This window comes from Hemitrygon akajei, chromosome 12 (assembly GCF_048418815.1).
Source record: "Hemitrygon akajei chromosome 12, sHemAka1.3, whole genome shotgun sequence".
Lineage (NCBI taxonomy): Eukaryota > Metazoa > Chordata > Chondrichthyes > Myliobatiformes > Dasyatidae > Hemitrygon > Hemitrygon akajei.
The window spans coordinates 57,830,003-57,852,923 of NC_133135.1; the positions used below are offsets into that span (position 1 = coordinate 57,830,003).

Genomic DNA, 22,921 nt, shown 5'->3' on the forward strand with positions numbered 1-22,921 from the left:
ATGTCAAAACCCAAGAACTGATTAGAGTTCCGCACTTGACAATTATATCACATCACAATCAACTGCAGTAACTGCCATTGTTATGTAAAATGTAAATCTATTTTGAAGGGCATTTTGCATCCAATATTCTCACATTCACTGCAAACAAAGCTGAATGCTGCACAACAAGCACTCACATCTGTCAAAAAATTCATCCATTGACTGAAAGAAACTTAGAACTTATTACATTGATAGGTTTTGCCTGCTGCTGGAAAGGCTAATATTTATGCTTCACCATTAACTCCTTGGAAAAGCAGTGGTTTGCCATCTTCTTAAACTACCCCAAGTTCCAATTGTAAGGTTCTTCAACAATGTCACAAGATGGGAGGTTACAGAATTTTGATCATGACTGAAGAAGAAGAAACAAGTGATATGTCCAAGTTGGCATACTGGGCAACTTGGAAGGAATTCAAGTGAGGTGTTCCTTTGAGCCTGTTGGCCTCACCAATGATGTGGGATCTGCTTGCTGTGCCTGAGTATTCTGTAAGTGGGGCAATAAAGCCATGTTGTTTCTTGATGGAAAGACTACATGGTTTTAAGGCAAAGGGCTACTGTGTCACTGAAATAGGCTGTTTTGTATAAATATTGTTGTAGCTACAATTATTCAGACAGGTAGAGGGTTTTACATCATGTTCCTGACTAGCTCCAAGAAAACGATTGAAGCTAAAGTACTTTTGTGGCAGATCCAGGCAGGTTTCTAAAATATCAATGAAGGTGGTTGCTGGATGAAGAAAGAACATTAACGATGGGATATTTGGCAATGGTGACGCAATTGTGCAATAAGCACAGATCTGTGAACTCTCCCATTGGAGGTGGAATTTGTCCAATACATACAATGAGAATATGACTTGTCACTGATCCCTTCAATCTACAATACATGCAGGTGCTTCTTTCTATACGTCCATGGAACTCCCACCATCGTTACATTTTCCTACGGCGTTATACTCCATTACTTGCTTTTACTTCCTCACATACCCAAGGAATATTGCTGGTATCGCAGTACAAGATGGTCATTTTCGTACGAACAATTATCACCCTGTTGCATTCTGCAATTCAACAGCTTAATGGAACCATGAACAAAGGTCAAAGTACCAAGTGAAAATTGGATCTGTCTATTCAACCAAACACATAGAATAAAAATACAAAACCTTATAGGCCTTAAAATGGCTACAGCAAGAACAAGTTAAAAATAACACTTCTTCTGTTCTTCTTATGCAGTCTTTCAGGATAGAGGATGACTCTTCCACTCCATTTCTATGGATTTGGAGATTACTCATGAGGCCAGTTCAGAAACCGCAAAATCTTCCCCCAGGAAGTGCCTGACTTCACAGGTTGATAGGCAGGTTGTAAGCTGAAACTCCTTCTGGTAGATAATGAACAATCTTGATGCTCTCGATATCATGCTCAAAGTGCCCTCTCCATTTGGGTCATGGAATCTGCAGTGAGTGGAGATACTGCAGTTTTTCCCCTATGGTAGACTTTGAGAATATCCATGAACATTTCCAGGTGGACAGATGAAAAGAACTTTCCAAATCAGGGCTACAAATAGTGTCCACTTCTGAAGTCCTGTACTACATATGCAATATTGACAGAGCTGAATAAAACAGGAACTTCAATAATGGAGATGCTGGCTTAGAAGAAGGTGTAGGTGTCAGTTTGCTCATCTTCTTAGTGGGTTTCGAAGATTTTAACATAGAACAAAGAATAGTACAGCACAGTACAGGCCCTTCAGCCCACAATGTTGTGCTGACCCTTAAACCTGCCTCTCATATAACCCCCACCTTAATTTCCTCCATATACCTGTCTAGAAGTCTTAAATTTCACTAGTGTTTCTGCCTCCACCACTGACTCAGGCAGTGCATTCCATGCACCAACAACTCTCTGAGTAAAAAACCTTCCTCTAATATCCCCCTTGAACTTCCCACCCCTTACCTTAAAGCCATGGGAAGAGGCACTGGCTGGCCACTCTATCTATTCCTCTTAATATCTTGTATGCCTCTATCATGTCTCCTCTCATCCTCATTCTCTCCAAAGAGTAAAGCCCTAGCTCCCTTAATCTCTGATCAGAATGCATACTCTCTAAACTAGGCCGCATCCTGGTAAATCTCCTCTGTACCCTTTCCAATGCTTCCACATCCTTCCTATAGTGAGGCGATCAGAACTGGACACAGTACTCCAAGTGTGGCCTAACCAGAGTTTTACAGAGCTGCATCATTACCTCATGACTCTTAAACTTTATCCCTCGACTTATGAAAGCTAACACCCCATAAGCTTTCTTAACTACCCTATCTACCTGTGAGGCAACTTTCAGGGATCTGTGGACATGTACCCCCAGATCCCTCTGCTCCTCCACACTCCCAAGTATCCTGCCATTTACTTTGTATTCTGCCTTGGAGTTTGTCCTTCCAAAGTGTACCATCTCACACTTCTCCGGGTTGAATTCCATCTGCCACTTCTCAGCCCACTTCTGCATCCTATCAATGTCTCTCTGCAATCTTTGACAATCCTCTACACTATCTACAACACCACCAATCTTTGTGTCATCTGCAAACTTGCCAACCCACCCTTCCACCCCCACATCCAGGTCATTAATAAAAGTCACGAAAAGTAGAGGTCCCAGAACCAATCCTTATGGGACTCCACTAGTCACAACCCTCCAATCCGAATGCACTCCCTCCACCACGACCCTCTGCTTTCTGCAGGCAAGCCAATTCTGAATCCACCTGGCCAAACTTCCCTGGATCCCATGCCTTCTGACTTTCTGAATAAGCCTACCATGTGGAAACTCAGTAAATGCCTTACTAAAATCCATGTAGATCACATCCACTGCACTACCCTCATCTATATGCCTAGTCACCTCCTCAAAGAACTCTAGCAGGGTTGTTAGACATAATCTGCTCTTCACAAAGCCATGCTGACTGTTCCTGACCAGACCATGATTCTCTAAATGCCCATAAATCCTATCTCTGAGAATCTTTTCCAAGTTTTCCAATTTTGCAAAGATTTTAGTGGCATCTTTCAGCATCTTGAAGCATCTGCTATTAGTACACAGGTTTGATGAAAGTTGATATGTTGGAAGTGTTCAAAATGAAGAAAGATCAGGTATTGAAGTTTAATTTTTATTTTGATGATGAAATTATGAAGGATGGCATAATCATACTTCCCCCCCCAATTGCATCAAATCCAGTCCTAGAATGACTGACGTTTTGAAATAATTTTAAAGAATATGCTATAATATATGCAGAGTAGGAAAATATGCTGATGTGAGAGCAAATATATTCCTAACCAAAAAGTATTTAACAGAATGGTGATGATTAGCAACAAATGCTAAGTCTTGTCAATGACAAGATCCACAAAATAAATAATAGTTTTTTTTTTAATGGCCAGCAACAGAATGTCATTACCTTTCAATTTATGTTAATTACATTTTCCAAAAGTATTGTAAATTAAGCCAAATAATTAGCTGGTATGTGTTTTATTGTTATGTTTTATATCAGTAAAAAGACATAATTCTAATTTGGTCAGTATGCTTTGCGGTTTATGGTCAGAAAAAATATTAAACGTGCAGTTTATCAGACCATTAACCCACTTAAGGTTAAAAAGACAACACTAGTGAATCTGCAGATGCTGGAGATAAATAAAAACACAAAATGCTGGCAGAACTCAGCAGGCCAGACAGCATCTATGGGAGGAGGTAGTGACAACGTTTCCAGAAACGTCGTCACTACCTCCTCCCATAGATGTTGTCTGGCCTGCTGAGTTCTACCAGCATTTTGTGTTTTTATTAAGGTTAAAAAGAATTCACTTTGTAAAGCATCACTGTGGTTAAACAATTCCATCCGCAAGCTCAAAGATTATTCAGAGTGGTGAGAGAAAATGGAGGAAAACTGGGATAGAAGTCCACTATAATATTTTTAAGGAGAAACTAACCTCTTTTAATGCTCCTGCACTCTCTGTAAGAAGAGCCCATTTTTCCCACATCATTGGAAAGAACAGCAGCAATTCAGGAATACTATTTTCAACCAGAAACCAACTGTTGAGCCCTGCCCAAACCTACAGTATCCTCAGTCAAATATTTGCCATAAAATGTGAGAAATTCACAGTATTTCTTTTGTTTTAAATCAACAAAATTACTCCATTAGGGAGAGTATAAACCACTGATACTGGTAACCTCTATAGCCAACCTTGTAAAAAGATAGCATAGACAGCTATGTTCAATTCAGAATTCTATATATAGATTGTAACAAAGAGTAAACCACCTACTTGCTGTCTTAACCCTGTTCCTACCACACTTCTGAAGGACTCTTTTAGTAGAGCTTTCAATTCTGCTAGAAAGTTTATTACCATATCCCTTGAAACTGGAGTTTTTCCAGATGCCGTCAAAATGGTGGCTGTCAAACCTCTACTTAAATAGACAAACCTTGAGAGTAAGGTACTCACTGACTGCAGGTCTACATAAAATCTTCTCTCCTACACAAGATCCTTAAGCAAGTCATCTTCAACCAACTCTATTTTCTGAATAAGAACAATATTCTAGAAAAGTTTCAGTCAAATTTTAGAGCAAGCCACAGCACAGAGACAGCCCTTACCAAAATTGTCAGCAACCTTAGGCTCAGCACTGATGCCAACAGGGTCTCTGTTCTTATTCTCTAAGATCTAAGTGATGCCTTTGACACAATTGACCACAACATATTCCTAGATTGCCTTGTGAACTGGATTGGCCTCTCTGGTAGTGCCCTCAATTGGTTTTACTCATGTATCTTGGAGAGAAAATGCTTTACCCATCTTGGAGTCAATTTTCCAAGACATACGATATACCTTTTGGGGTTGCTCGGGGAAGCTGACTTGGGCCACTACTCCTCTCCTTATGTATGCTCCTCTTAGGAGACATAAGAGAGTACAACCTTGATTTCCACAGTTATGTAGGTGACACACAGATGGATAGCTTGGTCGAACCTGACGATGATAACATCCCATTTTCTCTGACTTCTGGACGAGCAGTAATTTTCAAACACTAAATGGAGATAAAACAAATACTTCTGTTGGTCCCAACACCAAAAAGAGATCATATTCTTGATAAGCTCGAGAACTTAGCTTCCCTGTAAAATAAGTAACAAGCTTGGGTGTTATTTTTGATTCAGATTTGAACTTTAAATCCCAGATAAACAAAGTGACCAGGGAACCATTTCTACATTTAAGAAATATTGCAAAGGTATCTCTGTTTCTGTCATAGAATGAAGCTGAAAAACTAATCCACACCTTTATATTGAATAGACTAGATTACTGCAACTTTTTACTGGCTTTACAAAACAATCTATTGATAAACTTCAACTCATTCAGAATGCCACTGCTAGACTTTTAACCAAAACCATGAATGAGACAGTATATCACTCACATCCTAACTACTCTGCATTGACTTCCCATGTCTTTTAGGAATTTATTTTAAAGCTCTCTTACCTGTTTTAAAGCTCTCAATGGTCTGGGACTGCAGTACATCACAGAATCACTTTCATTTTATAATCCTGCTTGAGCTTTCAAGTCTTCATCTGCTGGTCTGTTGAATTTAAGCAATCTCTTCAAACGATAGCTGTTAGGTCAGCTTTTTGTAACTACTCTCCTAAACTGTGGAACGCGATACCTAAAACTATAAGGGATGCAGATTTAGTTGAAACTTTTAAATACCAGCTCAAAACTTATAGTATTCAACCTCACATTTGACTAACATCTTTTTTCTTTTATTTTCAGTCTCAGTTTATCCTATTGAAATCACTTTGAACTATAGTGTTTGTATGAAAAGTGTTAGATAAATACATTAATAAAGTTACTTTTGGGAATATGGTCATTTACCTGACAATAATTTTAATGAAGGTTTTTCCAGTAATGCCTTTGTCATCTCCAAATACTAATTGCAAATTCATGCATCTGATCCAGTCAAACAGAAAATGACAAAGGTGGCAGTGTTTATGGGTTAGCTGTACCAAGAAAGTGAAATCTATGTTTCATAACAAATTGATCAAAAGGCCAATTTGTCACTTGTACAAAGACATACAACAGATTTTAGTAAACAAGTCATGAATAACAGCATTGGCATAACCCAGTTTGTTAAAACAGACTAATGATTGTGTGCTGAGCCTGTTGTATACCTGTGCTCCAGAGCAAAATTGCAGTAATTTATGGCATTTTGCTCTTTTATTATTCTGTTATAAAAGACAATTTGTTATACTGAGGTCATTTGGTCTGTGGCTAGGAGCATATGTGGTGTAAACACTTAGAAAGGATCAATGCTAATGATACACTTTTAATACAACAGATCTAATAGAGGAAAAACTGATGAGATTATCAGAAAAAATGTTTATTACTGTCACTCTAATGTGATCTATATTTTTAATAAAAGAAATTGAATTTTGAAAAAAACAAGGCTTCATTGGGAAAATAGAATAAAAGATAAAATGAAGTAACATACAATGGGAATATTAACGTGAACAAATAATCCACTTAAAGTTCTAGCACAGGAAAGAGGATTGGCTATTTCTCCTTTGTTCCATCACTCAATTAGATAAGGGTTGAACTAATTTTGTTAAAAGAGTTTTCATCTTTCATCCTTACTAAGCTTGGATAAATGAAAATCAATAAAACTGATCTGATATTAAAAACTGACCTAGTATCATATGTCATAAATGAAAGAGAAATTCATGGGTGTGTCAAAAGGTCTTAAATTTAGATTGGACCCAAGATCTCAAGCTGAATTGCTGAAAAATATAGCATGATTTTTGGTTTAAACATTTCAATAAGCTTACTTATAGGAAGTTGTTTCTTTTTTAAAAAATAAAGCAGTGCTTCAGACTTTCAAAACTTCTTATTTTTGCATTTACTCTTACCCAACTGACTCCCAATTCTAAATTTGTTGCTTTGAAAGCAGCTCACAGCACTGCAAGAGATGGCCTACAGCAAAACCCAAGTTACAAGGAAAAAGCTCATAACAATAAAAAAAAACAGAACCTGAAGAGGAGGTCTCTTGGATCATTGTGCCAGTTCTCTATGCAATTATATCATGGCTGATTTTCTACTACTCTGGCACTCTCCTGTACTACTCCTTGCTGACAAAAAAAACTATTGATTTCTCTCTATTATACTCAGTAACTGAACCACTAAAGCCAATTTGGAGAGAAAATTTCAAAGATTCATTTCTCTTGGGCTAAATAAATGTCTTCACACCAATACTGAGTAGCTGTTCCCTTATTTTGACACTCAAAGAATCATGCTGCATGAAAGCAGGCCATTTGCTCCAACTCATCTATTCCAACCTGCATTTACCCCATCTTCCAACACTTGGCCCATAGCCCTCTATGTCCCAATAATTTAAGCATTCATCTAGATCTTTGGTTCCCAACCTTTATCATGCCATGGACCTTTACAAGTAACCAAGGGGTCTGTGGACCCCAGGTTAGGAACCCCTGATCTAGATAATACTTCACACACTGTCAGTGATCGAGCTTTAACCACTTACTGGGTGAAGGTGGGGCCCCACTCATAGATAGATAGATAGATAGATAGATACTTTATTCATCCCCATGGGGAAATTCAACATTTTTTCCAGTGTCCCATACACTTGTTGTAGCAAAAACTCATTACATACAATACTTAACTCAGTAATAATATGATATGCATCTAAATCACTAACTCAAAAAGCATTAATAATAGCTTTAAAGAAAGTTCTTAAGTCCTGGCAGTTGAATTGTAAAGCCTAATGGCATTGGGGAGTATTGACCTCTTCATCCTGTCTGAGGAGCATTGCATCGATAGTAACCTGTCGCTGAAACTGCTTCTCTGTCTCTGGATGGTGCTATGTAGAGGATACCCTCTCTCGACCACTTCTCCCTTACCCTAATTCCATGCATCCTATCCTACCTACAGTATACACCTCAGTTTTGATATACTTCAATCATGGTCCCTTTTATTATCCTCTGCTGCAGGGTAAAAAGACTAAGCTTCTTCAGTCTCTCTTTATAACTGAACTACTACATCCCCAGATGGCATCCTAGTGAATCTTCCCTGCACCCCTTCCAGCACCATCATATCCTTGTATTTTGATGATAAATCAGCACACAGTACTAAATGAAATCCAACCAAGGCTTTTTTTTCCCTCAAGTTGGAGCGCAACTTCCCTGCTTCTCATTTATTGTCCTGACTAATGCAGTCCTGCTGAAGGGTCTCGAACTGAAATGTCAACTGTACTCTTTTCTGTAGATGCTGCCTGACCTGCTGAGTTCCTCCAGCATTTTGAGTGTGCTGCAAGGCCAATATCCTAATATGCCTTCCTAATCAAGTTGTCTACCTGCATTGCCATCATTAAGGATCTATAGACTTGCATCGAGGCCTCTCTGTTCCTCAGACTCTGCTACCAAAAACAATGTTCAAATATCAGTTTCTTTCTCCTTTTGCTAAGCCAGTTTTGGATCCGGTTTGTCTACTTCTTTGTAGGTTCTAAACTTTTAAAGCAATCTCTATGTCTGGGTCTTCAATAGCCTTTACCATGTAAATCACAATTTACTGCCTTGTTTGCATTGATACACTTAAAAGTTCAAGGAATTCAGTTTAATTTGTCATACAGGACCTACATCTGATTAGTCCCTGCTTTTCCACCTGATCATTAATCCTCTATGTCAAAACATATGCATACAGCATCTTCCCTACTACTGATGTCAGCCTTGCAGGACTATAGCAACCGAGCTTTTCCCTTCTGGGTTTCTTGAAAAAGTGAGAACCATTTTGATGTCCTCCAATAATCCTGTACCTTATTTGCAGCAATGAAAGTTCATGAGTCTCAGAGCCACAGCAATGTCCTTCCTTGCCTCCCTCAGCAGGTTGGTATAAATCCCAATGATCCAGGGAATTTCTCAAACTAAATGTCAGCATGCCTGACAGTTAGAAAAGGGGCTTGCCACCTGCTTAAGTTGAGGACAGAAATAGGTATTGGGCAAGCACATGGCACACTACCACCATTATGGCCAGTACAAACACGTATTGACTATCATCTTTGAAAGCAAAGTTTTTATATTTGATAAATGACTTGACTAATGCATTGGTATTACCATTTGTGAAATCCCAAAAACATTTCTGGCAGATCAAGATGAGGAAGTTGAGACCCAAGGCAAACTTGAATAAAGTGGTAAACATTTAGGCACCTGATTTGGTTGGCATCAGGCCTTGTTTTGATAGGCTACAAATATCTCCAGCTACTGCAACACACCGAACCACTCATTCAAACATTTTATTTAAGCTTATTCTTCACAAGCACATTGCTCTCAACCTCCTGAAAGCAGCAAGCAGCTAATGAGGCTGCTGCTCTTTCTCGTTACCTTGGTCTTTGCCTAGGCTCTGATCTAACAACTTAAGCAGTAACCTTGCCAGTCTGATAAAAATCTGAAGTCAAATTAGGTCACCAAACCTCAAAAGTGGAGATGACAGCTTAGAAGTGTGCAAAGTTAACTCAGTGCATTGGTTTGATAAACAAATATTTTCATTAAAAATAAAACCCCACGATAGTATTTAGAATAAACTTTGAGCTTGAACATCAAAACATCTACCAGACCTTGAGCTCATGTGTTGGGTCAGGTTTTGATTTTATAACTAAACAAATTACTACTCTGAAATATCATTCAGCTGCATTGACACTACAAAAATATGAAAATAACACTTTAACATCAGGCATCAACCCAAGGATCAAATTCAAAACTAAATAAAAGATATGGTATAAGAGCTGTCTTGTAGACAAGTCAAAAACCATACAGAGTTTTACTCAGAATACCTTTCACTCAGTTTTCCAGGCTCTTCATGTGTTATCAGAAGATGTGAGTTCCATGCCCATCAGCCAGGAGATAGAACTGTGGAAAACCTCAACATATTAAATTTAAACACAAGGAATCCTCCTGCAGACTACTAGCTGCCATCCTGTCTCAGGCCTATCTAGTTTGATGTAGCAAGACACAAACCAGTTAAGGGACCACCACAACCCCAGAATTTTACTCTGCCATATATTCTCAGCTAAGTCTCACACTCATTCCACAGATATTACCACAAAAGCAATCTATCCTTGATTCATGTCCAAAAAATAAAGGATTTTTAGAGCTGCACTAGGAGTAGCAAAAACTTTAATTGCAGCAACAGCAAACCCTAAAATGTAATGTCACTCTCATGAAACTGCACATGGCAATGCCTTACAGCCTTGCTGTTAACAATAGTTAGCACTTCCTGTGGCCTCAACCTATCAGAACTATTCTCTTTGTTCCACAATTTCTCCTCCAGCAACTCTGAAACAAACTGATTTGTTTTCCTTTTCTCCAGTTCTTGGATCAGAAACAGAAACTCTGTTTCTCTTCCACAGACGCTACCTCACCTACTGAGTATTTCCCACATAATACTGAGCAAAAAGTTCAAGATGGCGCCAATAAGTGTGACTGGTATGCAGCTCTGACGAGAATCATCAAACACAGTGAATTTCTGTTAATTGAGCCATCGGTTAACTGGGGCAGATGCTTACTTAGGACAACCGTTAAAGAATAAAACCTAATCAAGTAAATAGCCGGGATTCCCTTTGTTTATTTGGGACACTACGCCACTGAACTAGGATAGGAAACTGTTGCTGAGCAGTTTCTAACTAGCATCAGTCACCGGCACTTGTGTGGTGGTTGGACACTACACCATGCTTAGAGTGAACAGTAGTTAAATTGTATCAATTGTGTGCACTTATGTTTGTTATCCCTTTGGGCTGACAGACACCAATTCAAAAATCAGTACAAACAGTACAATTTGTCATTGATAGTTGGCCAGAAGTTTGTATAAGACAATTCAGAACTGTTTTCTCACTGTGGTTTCAAGCATTCAGGTTTGGAGATGCCAGAAACTGCTAGGAGTGGAAATGAAATAATTTCATGACTTCAGAAAGAACTAAGAATTTGAAGATATTGACAATCATCCTGAATTTTACAATGAAAATGAAGATTATCCATTAATCGCACCGATTCTGTTAATTCACAATCAAAAGAATACGGCACTGGATGAATTTCTCCAGTGACAGATATTAGGAACTAATACAGAGTTTTATAGTTCTGTAGAAGTACTGGTAGTGTTCTAATTTGTTTTGTACTTTATTTAAATACATAATTTGATATTCAGTTAAATGGTAGTTCATACTTTTTTGTACATTTTTAAACATTTCCACGAATTTTTGGTTAATTTGGGCAGCTGCTTAATTGGCCCAAAATGTACTGGTCCCAATGTGTCCCAATTAACTGTAATCTACTATAGTCCCATTTAGGACTACTACTGCTGAAATTCACAGTCACAGCCAAGGGTACTTCAGTAAGCAACATTGTTTTAAGATGTTTAAAAAAGTATCAATCTTCAAAAATTGGCTGTTAGTACTTCCAAGCATCTTCAAGAACTTGCCATGGTTCTGCAGACTTTGGCTGTCTAGCTTGCGTCTGTCTCTCCAGATAATCTCAGACAGCCTCAAATGATGTTCAGATCAGGGCTCTGGAGGCCATACCATCTGTTGCAGAATTCCTTGTTCTTCTTTTCACTGAAGATATGGTCTTGGTTTGTGTTTGTGTTATTGTCCTTCTACAGAAGGAATTTGGGACCAACCAGAAGTCTCCATGATGGTATTGTGTGATGGATGAGAATCTGCTTGTACTCCTCAGCTGAGTATTCCATTAATTCTGACCAGATCACCAACTCAATCTGCAGAAATACAGCCCCAAACCTGCAGGGAATTTCTGCCATGCCTCACTATTGGCTGCAGACACTCATCCACGTAGCGCTTTTCAGACCTTCTACAGACAAACTGCCTCATAGCCAAAAATGCCAAATTTTGATCAGTCTATCCAGAGCACTTGCTGCCATTGTTCAGCACCCCAGTCCATGTGTTTTGTATGCCAGTTTCTTGGGTTTGTTTCCACTTCAAAGGAATGTCTTTTTGCCAGAAACTCTTCCATGAAGACCACTTGGAAGAGTTTCTTCCAAGTGACATGTTACGAACCCGCAGGTTTCGTTTACTGTGGGCCGTCACTTTAAAAGAGCGCTTCAATGAGGCAGGACTATGATCTTGCTCACTGACTGACTTGCAGCTTGTTTACCTTTAAAACAAGGACACAGGCAGTCACAGTCAGAGGTAAGAAGAAGAGACAGAGAGGAGCAAACCTGCAGCTTGTCAAAGCTGGAGATTTGGAACTCTGCTATACCCACAAGGATGGGGTGATTATTGATCCAGTGCACATTGAGTGTGCGGCTGTCACTTCGTATAATCCATAGGAGTGGATTTAGGAATGTCCTGTGGGACCACTCAAAGTTAACCCTTGCCTGGGTATGTTATATGGCAACCCCTTGAAGATGACATCCCTGTGACAGAACACTTTGGTGGTAATTCGTGTGTGGATTTGGAACGGCTCGATGGAGGATCTTCGACCACTGATATTTATTAATTATCATCATGGAACACGTGGAATTCTAAGTAATTGCCTTCTCTAAGTTTTACCTTGGATTATTTATTTATTTATTTATTTATTTATTTATTCGTTCATTCATTCCTCGGATTACCTAACTTTCCTACTTGATCATCTCAAGACTCGAAGCCTTGTTCCCCTAGGCTTGATAATTTGTGAGTTATATTTACACACATTTATGGACATAACAATGTTAACTTTTGTTTATCTTGTTTAAATTACAATATTATAAGTAGATACTAATAAAGATAACGCTTTTAACATTAAAACCAGAATCCAAGTGTAAACTCTATTGCTGCTGGTTTCATTTCTAAATTGTTACAGTTCGTAACAGACAAGGCTTGGTTTCTGACATGACTTCTCCAGACTGCAGAGGGGTGTATTTGAGTTCCAGTGGCTTCTGAGAGTTCAGAGCCAATACTACTGCTGGATTACTTCTGACTTAGTAGGTACGTCACTTTGATGTACCTCTCATCTGCTGCACTCATTTTTCTGACCTGATGCTCTGGATCCCATCCCCCTGACAAACTAGTTTAAACCCTCCCGAGTATCACTAGCAAACCTCCCAGCCAGGATATTTGTTCCTCTCTCAGTTTAGGTGCAACCCATCTTACTTATTTCAATATGTGAGAGATGTCCCCTTTTTTCAAGGAGTAGGGGTTTCCTTCCTCCACCATTAATGCTGCATATCCTCTATTTCTGGACATCTACCCTCATTCCATCTTCCCACCACCTTAACAGGGATAGAGTTCCTTCTGCCCTTACCTACCATCCCAGGACAATAGACAGTAGGTGCAGGAGTAGGCCATTCGGCCCTTCTAGCCAGCACCACCATTCACTGTGATCATGGCTGATCAAACAATCAGTACCCCGTTCCTGCCCTCTCCCCATATCCCTTGACCCCGCTGTCTATAAGAGCTCTATCTAACTCTCTCTTGAATGCATCCAGAGACTTGGCCTCCACTGCCTTCTGGGGCAGAGCATTCCACATATCCACCACTCTCTGGGTGAAAAAGTTTTTCCTCATCTCTGTTCTAAATGGCCTACCCCTTATTCTTAAACTGTGGCCTCTAGTTCTGGACTCACCCATCAGCGGGAACATGCTTCCTGCCTCCAGCGTGTCCAATCCCTTAATAATCTTATTATCAGGAGCCTCTGAGTCCAGCACATTTGCTGCAACTTCCACCATCTTCACCTCCCACCCCACTCTCTGCTTTCTGTGGGGATTACTCCCTACATGATTCCCTTGTCCATTCGTCCCTCCCCACTAATCTCCCTCCTGGCATGTATTCCTGCCAACAGAAGTGCCACACCTGCCCATGCACCACCATTCAGGTCCCAAAACAGCCCTTCCAGGTGAGTGAACTCTTCACCTGCAAGTCTGTTGGGGGTCATATCCGGTGGTCCTGATGCAGTCTCCTCCACAATGGTGAGACTCGATGAAATTGGGGGACTAACTTGCCAACTGTCTTCATTCCATCCACAACAAGCAGGATTTCCCAATGGCCAACCATTTTAACTCCAGTTCCCATTCCAACATGTTGATCCATGGCTTCCTCTACTGTCACGAGGAGGCCACCCTCAGGTTGGAGAAGCAACATCTCAAGTTGCAGTTGGTTAGCCTCTAAACTGATAGAATGAACACTGATTTCTACAACTTCTGGTAATTTCTTTCCCTTCCCTCTGCTTGCATTCCCCACTCTGGCTCCCATCTTACTACTTCCCCTCCTCTCCTCACCTATCACAACCCTATCGGGGCCCTCCTCCTTCCCTTTCTCCCATGGTCCACTCTTCTCTCCTACCAGATTCCTTTCACTTTACCTTTTCTACCTATTATCTCCCAGCTTTGTCCTCCCTCGTCCATCCACCTGCTTTCAGTATCACCTTCTATCTGTAATTCTTCCCTTTCCTTCACCTTCTTATCTGCTTCTTCTGCCTTCCTTTCCAATCCTGACGAAGGGGCTCAGCCCAAAACATCGACTGTTTCTTCATTTTCATGGATGCTGCCTGACCTGCTCAGTTCCTCCAGCATTTTGTGTGTGTTACTCTGGATTTGTGTTTCCTGAATACTTTTGGGTTTATCTTATGGATTTTGGACTGCTGATACTGAAAATCACCATAAAATTTCAACCCTGATCTACCCAATCCAATTTCCTCCACTGTCAAAACTGCACCTTTGCCTCTCACAACCATCTGTCCTTCCATGAAAAGCTTACCCACAGTGCAATACCTGACTGGTATGGAGCCAATAACATGTCTCTGAATGTGAACAAAACAAAAGAGATGGTTGTTGACTTCAGGAGGGCACGGAGCGACCACTCTCCGCTGAACATCGACGGCTCCTGGGTAGAGATCATTAAGAGCACCAAATTTCTTGGTGTTCACCTGGCGGAGAATCTCACCTGGTCCTTCAACACCAGCTCCATAGCAAAGAAAGCCCAGTAGTGTCTCTACTTTCTGCGAAGGCTGAAGAAAGTCCATCTCCCACCCCCCCATTCTCATCACATTCTACATAGGTTGTATTGAGAGTATCCTGAGCAGCTGCATCACTGCCTGGTTCGGAAATTGCAGAGTCTTGGATCGCAAGACCCTGCAGCAGATAGTGAGGTCAGCTGAGAAAATCATCGGGGTCTCTCTTCCCGCCATCACAGACATTTACACTACACGCTGCATCCGCAAAGCAAACAGCATTATGAAGGACCTCACACACTCCTCATACAAACTCTTCTCCCTTCTACCATCTGGAAAAAGGCACCAAAGCATTCGGGCTCTCACGGCCAGACTATGTAGCAGTTTCTTCCCCCAAGCCATCAGACTCCTCAATACCCAGAGCCTGGACTGACACCAACTTACTGCCCTGTACTGTGCCTATTGCCTTGTTTATTATTTATTGTAATGCCTGCACTATTTTGTGTACTTTACGCAGTCCTGGGCAGGTCTGTAGTCTAGTGTAGTATTTTCTGTGCTGTTTTTATGTAGTTCAGTGTACTTTTTGTACTGTTTCATGTAGCACCTGAAACAGTCCTGAAAATTGTGTCTCATTTTTACTGTGTACGGTACCAGCAGTTATGGTCAAAATGACAATAAAAAGTTACTTGACTTGACTTGTTTCCTACATTCCAACCTGGCACTCAAAGTCATATTCATTCTGATCTCTCAATCACGAAAACCACCCACGACCTGGACCAACCTGCTCACACCTCCAGTGTCCTTTGCAGCAGCAAACGATCACAATTACATTGGTCTCTCAGATGGAATTGTATGCTGGTATTACAACGAAAAGCACACACTTTATACTTCAGACCTAAATGATTTGGAGCCTCTAAAGAATTGTAAGAAATGGTTTGAAATTATGCTGTGCCTGAAAAGCTTAAATTATTTGAATCTCACTGAATGTATTCACTCATGACAAATGTTCAGATAATGAAATTCATGCAAATAATTTCATGCCAGATATTACAATTGTAAATTTAACTACCTCAGACACAAGGATGGCCTAAACATACATATATCTAATATAAAGACACTCGTCAAATCAGCATGACTAAAATCAGCATGACTAAAACCTTCAGTAGGAGATTTTATTAAAGAGCCTTGCAGTAATTTTTTTCATTTTGAATTTTACAGGACCAGCAAAACAAACATGTCCACCAGGGTTTTGCTAGTATTTGTGCTAAATAAGCATTTTCCCCACCTTGGGTCATCTATCCTTCGAACTTCTTTATATTTCTCCGATGATTTATTTCAATATCCAGGGCAGTGAACATTCTCCGGATTTGTTGGCAAATTAAATCATATCAAATCCTATTGAATTGTCAACATTTCTTCCATTTTATATATTTAAGAGATACAGTGAGCCCTCTTGGCCCTCTGAACCACGCTGCCTGGTGACCTCTGATTTGACCCTAACCATATAACAAATACAGCCCTTCTAGTCCGTGCCGAATGCTTACTCTCACCTAGTCCCACCTACCTGCACTCAGCCCATAACCCTCCATTCCTTTCCTGTCCATATACCTATCCAATTTTTTTTTAAATGACAAAATTGAACCTGCCTCTACCACTTCTACTAGAAGCTCATTCCACACAGCTACCACTCTCTGAGTAAAGAAATTCCCCCTCATGTTACCCTTAAACTTTTGCCCCCTAACTCTCAACTCATGTCCTCTTGAATCTCCCCTACTCTCAATGGAAAAAGCCTATCCACGTCAACTCTATCTATCCACCTCATAATTTTAAATACCTTTATCAAGTACCCCCTCAACCTTCTACGCTCCAAAGAATAAAGTCCTAACTTGTTCAACCTTTCTCTGTAACTTAGGTGCTGAAACCCAGGTAACATTCTAGTAAATCTCCTCTGTACTCTCTCTATTTTGTTGACATCTTTCCTATAATTCGGTGACCAGAACTGTACACAATACTCCAAATTTGGCCTCACCAATGCCTTGTACAATTTTAACATTACATCCCAACTCCTATACTCAATACTGTTGATTTATAAAGGCCAACATACCAAAAGCTTTCTTCACCACCCTATCCACATGAGATTCCACCTTCAGGGATTCCACCATTATTCCCAGATCACTCTGTTCTACTGCATTCCTCAATGCCCTACCATTTACCATGTATGTCCTATTTTGATTAGTCCGACCAAAATGTAGTACCTCACACTTATCAGCACTAAACTCATCTGCCATCTTTCAGCCCACTCTTCTAACTGACCTAAATCTCTCTGCAAGCTTTCTTGGGACAATTACAATTAACCTACTAACTAGTCTTTGGGCCGTGAGAGGAAACTGGAGCACCTGGAAAAAACCCATGCATTCCTAAGGTACAACATACGGATTACTTACAGAAGATGGCGGGACTGAGCTCCTGAGCTGTAATAGCATCACACTGACTGCTATGATAACATGGTGCCCATGTGTAATTTATAAGGAAACTGAACATGAGGAGATCAACATTTTATCTGACAGGTAACAAAACAGCAACCTTCTGATGCCTTGATTTATCACTACAATTTATAAAACTAATATAGGAATTATTCATTAAAAATGCGTGCCTCCATTTTGCATGTTCAACAAATGTGGATGCAATAGATTGACTGAGTGCTCACTGAATGCAGACACTCGTTTGATTACTTTCTAATACAGTGTTACTCAAAGTAATTTACTCGACGGAATTCAGGGATATGAGGATCAGACAGAGTAGTTGCCTTTACATTCTTAGGCTACATCCACACTAGGCCGGATAATTTTGAAAATGCCAGTTCCACGTAAAAACGATAAGCGTCCACACTAGACGTTTTTAAAAATATCTCTGTCCACATTAAAATGGATATTTTGGCGAATCTCCTACTGCGCATGCGCAGGACACATCCACCGAAAACAAGCGACGTGTTTGGTGTCGAATCTCGCTGTGAAAGACTTAGTGCACATTTGTTCAGTTACAGACTAAAAAAACTTAAATGACGGACAGCTATTGGCTCTAGCACAGGAGGACTTAAAACTAAAAATAACAAATACTGGAGCGTATGGAGGCAACCGACAGGAAGTTCACGGATAGTATGACCCAGCTGATGATGAACATCGAAAAACTGATGAACTCTATTGCATTAATAAAGCCACTTGTTAAATGTATAAAACATGTCTGCATCAGTATTATCTTGTATTTCCATACACTGTTACATTAGGCTGTTACACATCTATTGTCAGAGAAGTATATGCATAAATAGGTAAACCACCTTCATACGAGCAAGGAGAATAAACAGGGCAAAGTGAGTATACTTATTTATTCAGTAAGTTATGGGTCAAAGTATTTGGTGAGTACATTTCTAACTCTTCTGGCTTCAGTCTCGTTGCCGTCTGATCTGAAATTGTTAGGTTGCGTTCAAGAAAACAATGATATAGCACGCTGCCATCACCATCTCTCATTAGATTTCTCCGGTTACCCCATCCGCACTGCTCCAGCCAATCCGACGCTTTCAAAATTACACTCTCTGGAGAGCGTTTCTGAAAATCTCCGGTTTTGGGGAAGGAAAACGTCGTTTCAGAGTGGACAGAGGGTTAAAAACAAAGAGAAAAAGCTTCAGTTACGGATTTATCCAGTGTAATGTGGTCGTAGCCTTAGTCATGATCTTACTAAATGGTTAAGGGAATGGAATTCTCAAAAGATGAAGTGGTAGCTCTTTATTCTCCTCAAATTCAGTGCTTTTATAGACCTCTGATTTATTGCTGATACCACAAATTTATTTTTTGTAAATTATTTTTTATTGAAGTTTATCATCAAACATTTCCATAAGATGTATGTTGGATATTGCACATATAATATTAAAAATCTTATTTAAGTGAACAAATGAGCCAGAAGCTTTACGTTGGTGTCTAAACAAATTATTCTACTCCTGGACAAGGAAAATGAAATAGAAGCCGAATTGGCTGTTCAGTTATTCAAATTCTTCACCATTCAATAAGACCATGACTGATGAAATCATATTCCTGCCCCATCTCCTTATTACATGATTACTCTAAGCGAGTCCAGAAAGGGTTAATTACACCTCCATGTTGAAGATCCACTACTAATGCAAAGAGAAAGAAACTCTTACATTACTCTCCTAAAGTCTTCCGATTAAATTTCCTAAAAGCCTTTTTGGCTGAAAGTATCATCCAGACTCAAGGGTAGATTGACTTTGGCTGAGATTTCAAAAACAAAAATATACATGGAATATTTTCTCAAAGCAATTTATACTTGGCTTAATCCCACAATCACTCAGTTGGTGCTGTAAACTTAAACTTACACTTGATAAATAATGTTCCTTCTTTGGTTAGTTTTCACAATTTGAAGAAATGGTAGAAAGACAGCTTAATATATAGCCAGCAAGGAGAGTCAACGGGAGCAAAACTAAACCAACACATAACTTTAGGTCAGGAGTAATGTTAAAATGTTACATGAATAAATGTTCGATGAATCACGACAGTTTAGGTATGAACATGAGTCTGGGGATATATTTGGTGAAATATGGCATTGAAATATTAAAGTAGAAAATAAAATATTAAGAAAGGTATTAGAAATTCACTGATTTCCCCATGTAGCACAAATCTGCTCGGTCTGTGTACGTGCTTGGAACGTAATATTAACCCTTGCCTCCTGTTGTCTCTCCAGAGGCAATGGAACAAACATGGCTCACTGAACCACTCAGGCAATATGCAGAGACTGGCCATGAAGGCAAGCTAGGATGAGTGGTACAGCTGCTCAACACTAATACATGTTGCTCAGAGATGGTTTCTGACTGGCAAAATGATCGTGGTCCAAGAAGCGAAGAGCTTTAAGACCTTCCTGGTGGGGGATGGAGGTATATAGGGACTGGACGTCCATGGTGAAAATAAGACGGTGGGGGCCAGGGAACTTAAAATCATTGAAAAAATTCAAAGCGTGAGAAGTGTCGCAAACATAGGTGGGAAGAGATTGCAAAGCCTGGTGACCACCCCACCAGCCTCCAGGTCCAACATATAATTCTCCGTAACTTCCGCCACCTCCAACGGGATCCCACTACCAAGCACATCTTTCCCTCCCCCCCTTTCTGCTTTCTGCAGGGATCACTCCCTATGCAACTCCCTTGTCCACTTGTCCCCCCCATCCCTTCCCACCGATCTCCCTCCTGGCACTTATCCTTGTAAACGGAACAAGTGCTACACCTGCCCTTACACTTTCTCCCTCACCACCATTCAGGGCCCCAGACAGTCCTTCCAGGTGAGGCAACACTTCACCTGTGAGTCGGCTGGTGTGGTATACTGCGTCCGGTGCTCCCGGTGTGACCTTTTATGTATTGGTGAGACCCGACGCAGACTGGGAGACCGTTTTGCTGAACACCTATGCACTATCCGCCAGAGAAAGCAGGATCTCCCAGTGGACGCACATTTTAATTCCACGTCGTATTCCCATTCTGATATGTCTATCCATGGCCTCCTCTACTGTCAATATGAAGCCACACTCAGGTTGGAGGAACAACATCTTATATACCGGCTGGGTAGCCTCCAACCTGATGGCATGAACATTGACTTCTCTAACTTCCGTTAATGCCCCTCCTCCCCTTCTTACCCCATCCCTGACATATTTAGTTGTTTGTTTTTTTTCTTGCCCATCACTCTGCCTGATCTCCATCTCCCTCTGGTGCTCCCCTCCCCCTTTCTTTCTCTCTAGGCCTCCTGTCCCATGATCCTTTCCCTTCTCCAGCTCTGTATCCCTTTTGCCAATCACCTTTCTAGCTCTTAGCTTCATCCCACCCCCTCCAGTCTTCTCCTATCATTTCGCATTTCCCCCTCCCCCTCCTACTTTCAAATCTCTTAGTATCTTTCCTTTCAGTTAGTCCTGACGAAGGGTCTCGGCCTGAAACGTCCACAATGCTTCTCCTTATAGATGCTGCCTGACCTGCTGTGTTCCACCAGCATTTTGTGTGTGTTGTTGTTTGAATTTCCAGCATCTGCAAATTTCCTCGTGTTTGCCAATTACATTATATCTGTTCATAATAACAATCTCATTACCCCGTATTCATGCAAGTTATATTGAAATATAATTTCAATATAGTTATATTGAAATATACTAATCTATTACAAAAAAAAATCTAACCCTTACCGAGAAGGAGAAAAGGTAAACTACCTTCTCATATAATAAAAATTAATAATAGCCAACATCTGAGTTTAAAAATGAATTGAAGATTTTGAAAATAATTCAGAAAAGGTCCCTACAATGTTTGAAAGTCTTGACGAGATTCAGAAATTGAACAATGAATCTTCTCTAAATCTAAACATGACATAACGTTGCATAACCACTGACCCTGAGTAGGAGGAAAAACATCTTTCCATTTAAACAAAAGTGCCCTCCAGCTATAAGAGAGCTAAAGGCCAAAATCTGTAAGTCAGATGCCTTCAGCTTAATATCTTGTCCTGCAACAATTCCGAATAGGGCCGTCAGGGGGTTCGGCTTAAAGTTGACTCTAAAAAGTAAGGAAAAAGTTTGAAAAGCTTCCAATAGTCTTCAAGATTCGGACAAGTCCAAAACATATGAATTAATGATACTTCTCCATTATTACATCTGTCACAGTAGAGAGATATATCTGAATAAAACAAGATAGCTTATCCTTAGTCATATGAGCTCTATGTACCACCTTAAATTGCATGAGGGAATGACGAGTACATATCAATGAAGTATTAACCCATTTAAAAACTTCATTCCAAGTTTCCTCAGATATTGATATTGATGTCTGTAAATCTTGTTCCCTAGAGATTCTTAATTTTGTCTAAAGGAACATTCCTCATCCCCCATAACTTACCATAAATATTAGATATTGAACCATTATGAAAAGGTGTCAAACTAAAAATTACATCTAATAAGCTCTTATCTGAGCTTATAGGAAATGTGTATAATTGAGAGCTTAAAAAATCTCTGATTTGTAAATATCTAAAAAAGTGATTTTTGGCTATATTTAGCTGACAATTGCTCAAATGAAAAAAGGTTTTCTCCAACAAACAGATCCCAAAAACATTTAATATCCAACCTGTCCTATTCTTTAAAAACTAAATCAGTCATGGAGGGTTTTAAAACAATTAGAATAAATGGGACTAGAAAGAGAAAATCTCAATAAACCTAACTGTTTTCTAAATTGTAACCAGATCCTCAGAGTATGTTTAACTATTAAATTATCAGTTAGTTTACTTACAAATAAAGAATAGAAAATTTATTAACAGTTAGCTTCTAAAGAGACCCATACCCGACAATCTACACAATTAATATAATATAGCCAAAACGTAAGATACATATATTAACTGCACAGTAATAAAACCTAAAATTAGGTAACGCTAAACCTCCAGACTTTTAGGTTTTTGAAGATGAACTTTATTTAAACAAGGGCATTTATTTTTCCATATATAAGAGGATAAAATAGAATCAAGAGAGTCAAAAAAGGATTTAGGAATAAAAACGGGTAAAGCCTGAAAAAGATATATAAATTTAGGTAGAATATTCATTTTAATAGAATTAATTCATCCAATCGACGATATTGAAAGAGGTGACCAATTTAATGATATCCTTTTTACATGATTCAATAAAGTAAGAAAGTTTTCTTTAAACAGGTGTTTGTAATTCTTAGTGACTGTTACACCCAAATAAATAAATTGATTCCTTACAACTTTAAAAGGGAGATTAGTATTAATTGATACCAAATTATTTAAAGGAAATAATTCACTCTTATGTAGGTTCAATTTATATCCTGAAAACTGGCTAAAACAGGAGAGTAAAGGAAGTATGCAAGGTAACAAGGTCTCAGCATTAGAGATAAACTGCAATATATCATCAGCATAAAGCAAAATTTAGTGAGTAATACCCCT

The 22,921-nt window shown here is 39.6% G+C and overlaps 1 protein-coding gene across 2 annotated transcripts in view; it reads right to left on the reverse strand.

Moving 5' to 3' along the window:
* Positions 1 to 22,921, reverse strand: part of pde4ba (phosphodiesterase 4B, cAMP-specific a) — a 579,805-nt gene that overhangs the window by 481,966 nt on the left and 74,918 nt on the right. The window contains exon 2 of one of the 2 annotated variants that reach the window (XM_073063171.1): positions 5,497 to 5,683. The exons of the other annotated variant lie outside the window; for it this stretch is intronic. The gene's annotated coding sequence lies outside the window, so the exon portion shown is untranslated. The remainder of the gene's footprint in view (positions 1 to 5,496; positions 5,684 to 22,921) is intronic. 2 annotated transcript variants of the gene reach the window in all.